The sequence below is a fragment of the Sturnira hondurensis genome, unplaced genomic scaffold, assembly GCF_014824575.4.
Source record: "Sturnira hondurensis isolate 20B ecotype Veracruz unplaced genomic scaffold, ASM1482457v3 Scaffold0022136, whole genome shotgun sequence".
Lineage (NCBI taxonomy): Eukaryota > Metazoa > Chordata > Mammalia > Chiroptera > Phyllostomidae > Sturnira > Sturnira hondurensis.
In genome coordinates, this window is record NW_028094767.1 from 6,676,637 (window position 1) to 6,690,474 (window position 13,838).

Here is a 13,838-nt window from a genome sequence, read left to right on the forward strand (position 1 = left end):
TACCTTTACAATTACATGCAATGTAAATGGGCATAATTTCAACTACAGATATGTAAAACGCCTACATTGAAATATAAAATGTTACAAAGAGAAATTAAAGACATAAATGAATGGTGAGCAATACCATGTTTATAGATTCAGATGTTCAATATTTTATATTACTTATTATTTTTAAAGGATCTATAGATTTAACATAATTATCACAATTAAAATACTAGTGAGATTTTTTAATAAAAGTTGATGAGATAACCCTAATATTTATATATGAAAGCAAAGGATCTAGAATAGCCAAAAGCAATTTTGAACATGGATTATGTATACTATTTGTCATGACTTACTGTAAAGCTATCATAATAATTTTAGTGTGGTTTTGGTATAGGATGGACAACAGAGTGGTGATTATGGAAGGTTGTGGTGGTGGGGGTGGGAGAGGGTATAAGGGTGGTAAATGGTAACAAAATATAAAATGAACTACTAAAAATAAAGAAAAATAGATAAATTGATCAGTATCAAGTCCAGAAACAGACCCACATATATAAGCAAATAATAGAAAAATTATGCTGGCTGGTGTAGCTCAGTGGATTGAGCGCTGGCCTTCAGACCAAACAACCGTGGTTCTATTCCTAGTCAGGGCACATGCCTGGGTTGCAGGCCAGTTCCCAGCAGGGGACTCATGAGAGGCAACCATTCATTGATATATCTCTCCCTCTCTCCTTCTCTTCCCCTCTAAAGATAAATAAATAAAATCTTAAAAAATAAAATAAAATAAAAATAAAGTAGCATAGCTTTTTACATATTTTGAGATGATTTTAGTAAACATATTGGGATAATAAATTAAGAGAAATTCATTCCTGGTTTATATGAAATGTATACTGAACTGAATTCTTTGTTGCAAAAAAAGAAAACTTCACTGGTACAAAAATTTCAAAATAAACAATCTTGTTTTACGAATATCGGGTATAGACACACAAAATAGAAAATAAATTATATATTATAATTTATGAAAGATAATGATAAGGTTTTTGGTCGAAGGAATTCTTAAAATTATGGATCAAATGACTCATGACATGCTAGCCATGAATTAGTCATATCATGGCAATTTTTTTATAATGTGAAAGACAACATCTTATAAACAATTGGGCAGGAAATAAAAAAATAAAACCAAAACCCCACCATCTACTTTTGAAGAAAGGAGAACCTTCAGATCTTAATCTGAATATAGAACATCAGAAGGTACTGAGTCAGCTTGTTTTCTAATTATTTGATGTCTTAGAAAGTTGTCATGTGTATAACATTCCAAAAAAAATTCACCAAACAGGTTACCATCGATTCTGTGGTATTAGGTATGTTGTAAGTCATTATATGATGACATATGGACAATGTTTTACTGGTTTTAAGCAAGTTTTACAAGAGGAAGACTTTGCCTGGAACAGCCAAATTTAAAACAGACTTTATCATGTAATTTTGTCCAGGTGTTCTTTATACATGTGAATTTGTTCTTTATTTTAATGTTTCTGGTTATATTTTGCTTGTTTATTTTGTTGATTAGGTTTCACTTATAGGAAAGATCATATGGTATTTGTCTTTCAGTTCTTGGCTTATTTCACTTAGCAGTGCCGCCCATGCTGCCCTGAAGGGTAGGACAAAGGTAAAGCAGGGTAGGTTCGAGGATGGGAGGAGAGGATGGGTGGGGTGCGGGCAGTGGAGGGGTGAAAATGGAGATGAATGTACTTGAACAACAATAAAAAGGAAGCTAAAAAAGAAACAATGAAAGACAGGAAGTAATAAATAAATAAATAAATAATAAAACAGACTTTAATAAAGTGTTATGGGAAATTCCCAGGAAGTGTGTTTAAGAGAGCCAACTCCACTGGAAGAATCTCCACTCATGCCATTTCATGTTTCTTTATACCTACAAACTTTTCATTTGAGTGTTGGAACTTTAACATCCATCTTGGATTATGTGGTGATCTTTAGATGGAAGCCATGCCCTCAGTGATAGAGTAGAAAAATAATTACCTTAGACACTGATGGCCTACTAGATAGAGCCTCTTTAGACCACCTCCTTATAGGAGAGAAGTAAACTATTTTCAAGTCACTGAAATTTTGTATTTCCTTTTCTGCTATATTCAATTATTTCTAACTTGTTAAACTGAATATAACAAGTAGGGAAACAATTTTGTTCAGGCATTTGATTACTCACCTCAGAGAAAGATTTTCACAACTTAGCTATGTAAATTTTTATGCAAATTATTGCTTATTGGAAGATCAAAGTGTCCTGTATTTTCACTGATTACAAGACTAATGCTTAATCACCAGGGAGATATACACTAAAACTGTGCCTTGTAGAACACTGATCCAAGGTCTAATTCTTTACATGAATTTTGATGTACTTTGCTTTTTTCTAGGTAGCAGTTATTTCTGAGTCATCAGAACATTCAAAATTAAATGTTAAAAGTATCATCCATAAATGTTGGAAGATGCTGCCAAGGAAATTTGCCCCGCAATTCAAAAAGCTTCCTTCTAACTGTGAGGAAATGAATCACACTAGTTGAGGGCAAACTTTTTGACTTACAGCAGTAGGAGGAATCTGCTACCCAAATTGCAATGAAACAGGTTAAAATCTCTGATGTCAGTCATTTATGTAAAGGCTTTTGTGTTTTCCTGACTCTATAAGTTCTTACTGGGGAGCTGTTCATGGACAAAAGTCACTTACCTATGGATTTTTTTTTTACTGAAGTATTCAAAATAATTTGTTATGCTAGGACAAGTTTTAGGAAACATTGAAAAATCACTCGTATAGTGATTTTTAAGGGTCAACCACTAATATTTCCATTCAATACTGATTATTTTAAAAGTTGCTGTTTCCTTTTTTGTAAAAATGCTTAACCCAGGAAATTCTGTTTCAAATGTTTGGGAAAGAGGAATATGAAAAAACAAAGAACAATGATGGGTGGTGGAAAATAAGTTAATAAATGTTAATGTTGATAATCTGGTCTTTGCTTGACTCTAATGTAGAATAGATATGTAGAATGAGAATTTCATTATGGAATTGATGCAAGATTTCAAAGTCCTAGAAACATTACACTTTAATATTTTTATTATATAATTGAAAGATTTAATTTAGCTGTTCAAAGATCAAGATTGAAAAGAATGATGGAAATAATGACTTTCATGACATTTATTTAAAATTATGGGATTTCAGTTCTGCAGTTTAAGTGGTATTAGAAAATGTTTTGAACTTACATGTATATTAAAAAAAATAATTTCTCCCTAAATACAGAAATATATGACTTGTGTATAGTTAATATATATTTACTGGATCTTTTTACATTCTGGAAAGGAGATTATCCACTCTAATTTCTTTAATTTGTGGGATACAAAACTGATTGCCAGAGATTAATTGCTTGAAAGAACCAGTAATCAATTGTTAAACTAAATTAGATCCTAATTATCTTATTTTTTCCAACTTAATGTTCAGACTACAACATTGCCTTCAATTACTTCTACTTACTACAAGACTTTTCTGTTCTCCATGTTTAGTTTTATATTACTGTAAACTGCTTGTTTTCCTTGCTAATATGATTAAAATATGAATATTATTGCAAAATTTTATTTGGAGATATTAATTTTACATAGAATGTGTACAGTGTATTTAAGTATTATTTTATTATTATGCCAGTCATTTTCTCAGAATTGAGTTAGAAGTATTTTACATATTACCCTGGGGGAAAATGAAAGAAGGGCCCATATTTATGTCTCAATACTTAGATAAATATGCCCTGGCTGGTGTAGTTCAGTGGATTGAGTGCTGGCCTGAGAACCACACAACCGTGGTTCAATTCCCAGTCAGGGCACATGCCCGGGTTGCAGGCCAGTTCCCAGCAGGGGACTCACAAGAGGCAACCATACATTGATATTTATCTCCTTCTCTCCTTCCCTTCCTCTCTAAAGATAAATAAATAAAATCTTTAAAAAATACTTAAATACTTGGATAAATACTAAATACATGGTAATATGTCAATTACCATGAGCCTGTATACAATTGTATTCTGAGGATTTTCACTTCTTTTATAGCATGCCCTTGCCAAACTTTCAACCCTGATATTCTTAAAACTATCACCGAAGATGTTATATATGTAATGGCCCCATATTCCCGCTAATGTGTCATAATCAATGGGATTGCAGAGTGTTACGTGAACTAAGCTATGACAAAGAGGTTCTTCCTCGGGTCTTTTGAAATGAGGACTAAAGAAAATATAGATACTGACTCTTAACAGTTAGTGAAGTCACAGGATTTAGAATTTGGCAATCCAGAAGCTATGTGTCTTAAAAAGTGGAGATAGTCAGTGTGCAGTGTGAAAATGAAGTGCAAATTCCAGGCAGGAGTAGAGAGAGAGATATGGTGAGAGTTCTGAAAATATTACCTATATTACCTAGTTCCAGGTGTTCCTAGTGTCAGTTGCATTCCGTCCTTCACAGGGTTTCACTATTTAAACTTCTGTGTGTCTCATAAATCAAAACATGTTCTTTTTTTGCTTGAGTTTATTCTATGACACTTGCATTTGGGAGAAACTACTGTAATGTAGAAGCAGTAGAGTACCCCATTAGCTGGACTGAAACATTAGAAGTTCTTATTATAAAGGAGAAAAGTGCTTAGTTAAATTGGATGTTGGGCATGGTTTGAACTCCAAGAAATACCTAGCTTTAGGAGACTGAATGAGAAAACACCAACACGAGAGAGTATTGTAGCCATCAGCGAAAGTTTATGGTGGAAACAACTTACAACACTACTGAAGTCATACAGAACACCAGCTCAAGTGTACAGATTTTTCTCTCAGATAAACTACTGAGGTAAAATTTAGATATTATAAATCCTTCCATTTTAAATGTGCATTTTCAATGAGTCTGGACCAATATATACAACACTGCTCCAATCAAAATAATAAAATATTTCTGTTATCTCCAAAAGTTCTCTCCTAACTTTTGTAGTTAAATTCTCCCACCTCCAGCCCCTAGTAAAAATAAAATAAAACAAAATGACATAAATATAAAATAAAACCACTGATCTACTTTTTCATTATAAATTCATTTTTGCCTGTTCTAAAATCTTCAAGAATTTTAGAATCATGTGCTATACATTTTGAGTCTGGTTTCTTTTGTACAGCCTCCTGTTTTTGAGAGTCATCCACGTTGTTGCTTCTAGCATTAGTTTGTGCTTTTTGAAAAGTCTCACAAATTGTTTACCCATTCACATATCAATGGACTCGTGTCATTTTTATTTGGTGCTGTTAGAATAGAGTTGCTATAAATATTTTTTACAAGTATTATTGTTAGAAAGCAGAAGTCTATGAATATGATTTTTCCAATGCTCTCTTATGGAAATTTTCAAACACACAAAAAAGTTGAAAACATGTTATATTGAATTCTCTTGCATTCATTAAGTAGACGCTGCTGTTAACATTTTACTGTAATTGATTTATCACTTGTCTGTTAGATTTTTATTCATTTATCAATGTATTTTATAGTTTTTATGAATTTCAGAATAAGTGCAAACATCAGTAAATATCACCATAAATATTTTAGCATGTATATCAAGTTGAGTTCAATATTTATAGTTTTACTTTTTATTTTGAGGTAAAATTTATATAAAGTGAAACACCAATAGTATGTATAGTATCAAATGACCTTTGTCAAATTCATGTGGTAGCCCAAACTGCTATCAAGATCTGGAATACCACCATCGCCCAGAAAGTTCCTTCATACCCCTTCACAGTCAATCTCTGTTTCTACCACCAAGAGGCAATTACTTTTCTCTTTTTTCCCCATCATGAATTCATTCTACTAGTTTAAGCAATTTAGAGAAATCATATATTGTTGATGTATAAGGCTTATTTGCTCAGCATAATGTTTTGACAATAGTGTGTATTAGTAGTTCATTCCTTTCCATTACTGAACATAGTAGTGCATTGTGTGGATACACCACAGATACTCTTCTGCTAATGGCACATGGTCTGTTTCCCATTTTGAACTGTTATAAGACATGATGTACATATCCTTTTGTGGACATGTTTTTCAATCCTCTTGGACAATTATCTAAAATTGAAATTCTGACCTACACGTTAAGTGCATCCAAAGCTTTATGACACTGCCAGACCTTCTTCACAGTGGTCCTACCTTCTGGCTGGCAACAATGTTGAGTCTTCTTGCATCTGTTACTTCCTTAACCAACATTGGGTGGTGCTCACCCTTTACTTTTTTGCCATTAGGTTTTTTTGGTCATTTGAGTATTTCACATTTGTTCTTTATCAAGATTTTTCTTTGTCTATTTTAAGCTCTTTACATTTCCATGTTACTCTTAGAATTAGCTTTGCATTATTATATCTATAAAAATATATTTTCTCTTGTGATTTCATTAATGCATGGATATTAGTTTGCAAATATTTAGAGATTTCTGACACTGATTTAATTAATTTTAAATTTCATTGATACTTGATTTATGGCTCAGTCTATTTCTTAATAAGTGTTCCAAGTGTTCTTGAAAATCACATATATTCTATTGTTGTTTGGTCAAGTTCATTGATAATGCGGATCAAGTGTTCAATATCCTCTCTGATTTTCTTTCATTATACAAATTACTGAGAAGACTGTGAAATATTCCAAGTAAAACTTCAATTGTGTATATTTATGTTTACCTATACATGACAAGTTTTAATCTGAAAAGCAGTATAGGATGAATATATATGCAATCGCCTGCAATCATAAGTAACCATATCTTGCTTTTGCATACGATGTTAGAGCTGGAAGTCCTCAGGACAAGCAGTCTAGAAAAGAAGATGGGTATAAAGCTGGGGAGCTCAAGGATAGTCTGAAACTCAAAAGCATGAGATGGACCCCGCTAGAATCAACTGAAACAAGTGTTAGCTCTTTTTCTCTCTGAACTTAATGGTAGTTCTTCTTGTCTGTTTTGTCATGTTCGATATGTTGATAGTGATAAATTTATAACTTACTCCATATGTTGCTTGATCATTAAAAAACTATATTCATATGGGAATTCTTTTTAATGCCAGTACCATTTTACTATGAACTCAAAGCTGTTCTAAAAAATAAAGTAGTCTTTTAAAAGCCACACTGAGCAACTGAGAGGAATGAATTAACAACCAGAGGTACTGAATCTGGAAGGGGATGTAGATGTGAGTCATGGTTTTGAGTTGGTTTCTCTTAGAGTAAGTGTAAAAATACTCAAAATGTGGATCTGTTATAGGTCCAAAACAGTATAACTCAAACATATCCTCTGTGGAGGGGTAGTTTTTAAATTTTATGTTTAAAAAGAAGGATGAAATAAAAAGCTGAGGAGGTAACTATAGGATTTATGGTATTACCTACCTAACAGGACAGACAATTCTCCTGGACACTACCCCTCTCCAAAGCATCCCCAGAAGCTGCCAGGTTCTTCTGAAACAACGCATCTTGAGCCAACCATCCAAGTATGACAAAAGCGCTGCTCTCTCTCTTGTTGGAATTGGAAGCCAAAGAGAGTTAGCAGATATTGGTGCCTATTCAAACATATTCCACCTCATTACTCACTAGAAGAAACAGCTTCCAATTATGGAGGACTCCAAATGACAAAAATTTTACTTTCTCACTTTTGTAGGTAGGATATGGAAATGCAATTGAATTCTGTCCAAATACACTTGAAGTGGAACTCTCTAGAAGTTTCTGGAAACAACTTTCCCCAGATTAAAAGAGATACATGATATTTTTAAAAAGGTCTTTCTGTGTGATATTATTGACTGAGAAAGGATAACTGGGATTGTGTCAGACATGTTCCATTAAAAGCCCATGTCAAACTGTGTAGCAAGCCAACAGAATAGAAGTAGAAAAATCAAAAGAGGAAAACAACTTAGCTCTTTAAATTTGGGCATAAAATTAACTAATTCTGGAAATCCTCACTTATAATAAGTACTTCCAAAGTGAAGAAACTGAGAGAAGCATTTATCTACAGAAATTATCTTATGGGCAAACAAATCTGTCTCAATCTTTTTATGATAGGTGAAGGTCTAACATTAAAAAGTTGTAATTATTGGCAGGCTGGTTGCTATTAGGTGAATAAAGACTCTTTGCATTTAGAGAGTGCAAAGCTTATCGAACAATGCACACAGAGAAGGAGAAAAGATACTCAAGGAGAATTTACATATTGTGTCTTAGTTGTTCCTCAGCTTCAGTTATTGCTGCTTGACCATTTTTTAAACTGGATGAGTTACGCAATTTCTCCTCTTTTGCAACTTGCATTATTCTTCTTGAATTTCTGATATTAGCCACCAGAATCCTAATGAGTATGCCAGTACACTTGAAATCTGTTGTTGAGCCCTGGCTGGGTTGCTCAGCTGGTTGGAGCTGTACACTGAACGTTTGCAGGTTGGATTTTGGTTGGGGAGCACCCAGAAGGGAACCAATAGATGTTTCTCTCACTTGTTCTCTCTCTCCTTCCCTCTCTCTTTAAAAATCAGTAAACATGTCCTCAGGTAAGAATTTAAAAAAAAGAAATCCATCATTGATAATGCATGAGAAGCAATTTTGCCTGGTATGCAAAGTGAAGCTTGGTGAAGTAAAAAACACAGCTGAAGGATGAAGTGTTGGAAATACATATTCAAGTATTCCCAGTTATGTAGTATGGCATTTTGTGAATACTAAAGGCTAACTAAGTGTTTTTTTTAATGTTATTACAGTTGTCCCCACTTTTGCTCCCTTTACCCACTTCCACCTAGCCCCTGAGTATATGTCTTTTAAATACATGGGGAAGAATATTTGGGGAAAATATACATTTTCTATAGTGGAAAGAAACACATTAGTTCTAGCTAATTTTCTCAAGTCATTTAAAATTAATATGACATATATGTGAAATTTTCCTTTATTTTTAGATTTTTATTTTTATTTATCTTAACTGAAAAATATTTTACCCTGCATGCAGCTGTAGTAATTTTAGAAGTAATTACATATAAGTTAAATCAGTGCATTTTATAATAGTGAACCTCGTTTCATATGATGCCTAGAACACATAAAACCGTACAGAAAAACATGGTGGTTAATAACCCAGCTTTTCTATTTGACAGCTTCTGTAATAATATTAAGCACTGGAACGAGGAGACCTTTTGATGGGCTGCTTTGAAATTCACATTAAATCAGCAATCTTATAGCAGTTCCATTACTCTGGAATCATGTCTGAGTTGTGATTTTGCAACTTAGTGACTGTATTCAGAATAACAGAGATTACTTTGTTAGCATTTAAACTGCTTTATGTAAAACTCTAATTAACCTAGTCAGCTCACTTGGATCAATCAAATTTTCATTTTAATTCAGAGAGAAAACAGATATAGATTTTCAGTGTTTGTGATCAGAGTTTGTAATTAAAGTTATGTTTACTTAATATGCTCAGGAGTTTTAGTTTGCGTGTGTGTGACACAGTAAAGAGAAAGGAAGACTCTGTAGAATTATCTTTCTAGACTCACCATCAGTGCCTGGCACCATTTGTAAATTTATTTTTAATAAATGTGTACTAGTTGTAATTTTAAGAAGTTTAATTATGCTTAAAGTCAATCCACACATGCATATAATTTTTAAAAATTCGGAATGGGGTATGCAATATTATATCTACTTCTTTACCCGCCCCCTACTTCTCAGCTCCCTTTATCTTTTCTATAATAGCACCCCTAAGGCTCACAGTCAGCAGAAATCAGAACAAGGCATGTTCATGAATCTTAAAATTACCCTTGGACCTACAAATGTGTACACCTTACTTGCTAAATGTGTGATTTTGTATAAGAAACACCACACTTACTGGGAGAAGCCACAGACGTAGAAATAGATCTTTACCATTTCTCTTTTCTTTTGATTCATTTGGAAGTTGAGTGCAGACATTGCTTGCGTGGTAAAATTCACGCTGTTATTCCAAAGTTATATTATCAGTCACACATTCCATTCCAGCATTTATCTTTAAAATAAGTAATGCCATTTAACATTATGATGTACAATTATGCTATACTGACAAGTGATGATAAAACCCAGCAACTGGTAAGACACACGAAGAGAAGCTTAAAAGCTAATTGTTATTAAAATACCTAAAAGCACTAATCAACTGTTCCACTCACTTTCCACAAATAAATATCTTCTGGGAAATAGGAAACACCTGAGAAGGGAAGTAAAGGGGCACGAAGTACAATGGCAAAATGTGAAAACACATCACATGTAAATATATTTGTACTGTAGTTTGAAACACTGGAGGTAACTTTCTAAAGTAGCATATTTATCTAGCTATAAAATAATTTAAAAATAATGTAAAATTCAAGCTGTGTTACTGTAGAGTAGTAAACATTTAAAAGCATAGATGCAAAAGGATAAAATGGCATATCCTAAATTCTCTGGCATCTAGAATTACTTTCAAAAGTAAAAGGGAATTGTTTATAAAAAACAGGTAAGAGAATGGCAGAAGAGTTGCCTCTATTGTGGTTATGTTTTGTGTTTTGGTTGTTACATAAAGCTGACATGAACACTCACGCTTGGCTCTTTGTAAGGGAAACATATACTTTTATTTTTCTCAGGTAAGTACCTAAGTATAGGATGGTGAGATTATGGAATAGGTGAGGGGTGGGGGGACTGAATGTGGCAGGTGGGGGTGGGTATGGCAGGAGAAAGCAATGGGGGAAATGGGCACAACTGCAAGTGAACAACGGTAAAAAATTAAAAACAAACATTTTAAGAAATGGGATTCCAAACCGGTTACAGTATTTTATATTCCAACAAGAATCTATGAAGAGTTGTATTCCCCGACCNGAATAGGTGAGGGGTGGGGGGACTGAATGTGGCAGGTGGGGGTGGGTATGGCAGGAGAAAGCAATGGGGGAAATGGGCACAACTGCAAGTGAACAATGATAAAAAATTAAAAACAAACATTTTAAGAAATGGGATTCCAAACCGGTTACAGTATTTTATATTCCAACAAGAATCTATGAAGAGTTGTATTCCCCGACCTTCTCACCAGAGCCTGGTGTGGTCTGCTATGTGAATGTCAGCGACTCTGATAAGTCTGTTACAGTTTCTCCAGGTTGTTTTAATTTTTAGTTTTCTAATAACTAATGATGTTGGGCATCTATCTTTTCATGTGGTTACTTGCTATTTATATATTTTGGGGGAAGTGTCTGTTCAAATATTTTGGCCATTTTTTAAATTGTGATGCTTTTTAAATTGAGTTTAAGAAATCTTTTATATTCTAGACACAGGTCCTTTATCAAATATGTGATTTTAAGACATTCTCTTCCAATCTGTGGTCTGTCATTTTTTTCCCTTACAGGTACATTTTGATGATGTGAAATTTTTAATTCTGATAAGTCAAGTTTATCCATTTGTTCTTTGTGGATTATGTTTTTGGTGTAATAGCTGAGGAATCTTTGCCTAGTTAAACTTTCAGATTTATCTCCCATATTTTCCTCTAGAATATGGATAGTTTTATAGGTTTTATAGTAGGTTTATGATCCAATTTGAGTTAAGAATGTAATGGTTTATTTATTCATTTTAAAGTATGGATATCCAATTGTTTCTGTAACATTTTTGAAAATGCAATTATTTTTCACCAAATTACTTTCGAATTTTTGTCAAAAACTAGGTGTGTATAAATAAGTGAGTCTTTTATCAGACTACTTTTTATGTTCCATTCCTTTATTGTCAGTCCTTATGACAATACAGCACTGTCTTTCTTGATAATGCTTATCCATCTAATTTTGGTATTCTTTATCAGAGTTGTTTTTGCCTAATCTAGGTCCTTTGTAAATACATATAGACTTTGGAATCAGTTTGTCAAATTCTCTCAGTAAGTATACTGGTTTGTGTTTGGGAATGTATTGAATCAACAGATCAGTCTGGGGAGAAATGACATCTTAACAGTACTGAGTCTTCATATCCATAATAAAAGTATATTTCTTTATTTACATGTCATCTTTAATTTCTTCGACAATATTTTACAGTTTCATCATACAGACTTCCCAGAGTAAGCTTTGTTGTTTGTTTTGTAAAAAAAATATGTTAATTTAACCAATGTGATTTAATTTATAGGCATAGTTTTACTTATCATGTATTTACTGTCTGTAGACTTTACAGTAAGAGTGCCTCTTCTGTTCTTGGAATTATAGATTGTATTTTTCCTTTTCTGTTCTGATATGATCAGAAGTTTATCAATTTTATTGCTTCTTATTAAGGACCAGATTTTGATGGGATCATTTTATATTTGTATGAAAATAGCTTATATATACTCTCTCTTGGATAGTAGGTAATTGAGAATAAGGGAACTGTGAATGCTTTCTTCTGAGAAACAATTACTTCACCAACCATTCATATTTATAATTTTCCCCTATTTTTGAGTGTTTATTCTGACACAGACTCTATTCTAACTTTTAGACTCCTAGAAATCACATCTACAATAATTGATGTGTTTACACATCAAATTACAACAAAGTCTGTAAAATGGTTAACTTTAAAATGTTGTACTTGTCTTTTTAATTAAAATATATAGTAAATTGTGTTACAACCTCTCTAGGTTGATAAAAATCGTATCTTGTTTATATACTTTAGCAGAAAAATTGTGCAAGACATAATATTGCATTAATTTAAAGTAGTGGTTAAATGAAAATTCATACAAATTTTTTGTGGGAATCATTATTAGACAGTGTTGTATCAGCCTGTGTTTTTTTAAGTGGAGACTGTGAACACAGCCCCCCCACTACTGCAAACTGTGCAGCCGAATTTCCCACATTTGGGGAAATTTCAGGGGTCAGCACATGGATAAATGCACTGCACTGGAGTGCAATGGATGAGCCTTGCCCTTGGAAAACCACTTTTGTGATCACGATATCTTCCCTGCTAGGTAAGTATAAAGCCTGTGTTTATTCCTTAATAAAAACCATTTGATCTCACCTATAAGTGGAGCCTAGTCAACAAAACAAATAAGCAAGCAAAATATAGCCAGAGACATTGAAATAAAGAACAAACTGACAGTAACCAGAGGGGAGGGGGATGGGGAATAACAGGGTAAAGAAAAGGAAAAGTTGTCAAGGAACATATATAAAGGACACATGGAAAAAGCCATGAGTGGGTAGGAGTAAGGGTGGGAGGTGGGTGGGGGTGGGGCAAGAGAAAGTGGTAGTGGGAAAATGGAGACAACTGTATTTGAACAACAATAAAAAAAAGGAGAGAAAAAATGTTAAGAACTTTTAAAGCTGGCTGCCTTTGTTTGCTTTCTTTTACTTTAGCAAATTAAAAGAGAGGCTTTGGAGGGAATTAAATAAATTGATTTTAGTTTTACCTTAAAGTAGTCCATTAGATAGCTCTCCTGAATACCAGTACATCTGTAGAATTTTGTGTTTGGATTTTCATTTGACCTCATACAATAAATATAATTGTGGTTCATACAGCTAAGGTATGAGAATGAGAAGGTCAAGGATGATGACATTGAGTTTCATCTAATTAGCTTGATATTTCCATGCAGTATCTTTTTGAAAATCCAAATGAGAAGATAGAAATGTTTGTTTTCAGTGAAAGAGGGTAGTCATGGCTGCAGAAAGAAGTATCCAATATGCATTTACTCATTGGTTTATTCAATTAATATATATTTATTGCTTAATGTGTGCCAAGAAATTCTACATATGATTTAACTATAAAGGTTAAAACATTAAACTAAATAAGTATAAAAATTTTTGAGTCAGCCAACAAATGCACAAATGGGTGGATTAACAAGTCAATATTTTTGTCTCTCCCTCCCTCTCTCTAAAATCAATTAAAACACAGATTAA

At 33.2% G+C, this 13,838-nt stretch overlaps 1 pseudogene; it reads right to left on the reverse strand.

The window, feature by feature from the left end:
* Window positions 1-12,742: 12,742 nt before the first annotated feature.
* LOC118978764 (uncharacterized) lies at window positions 12,743-12,921 on the reverse strand (annotated as a pseudogene).
* Between the last annotated feature and the right edge of the window lie 917 nt (window positions 12,922-13,838).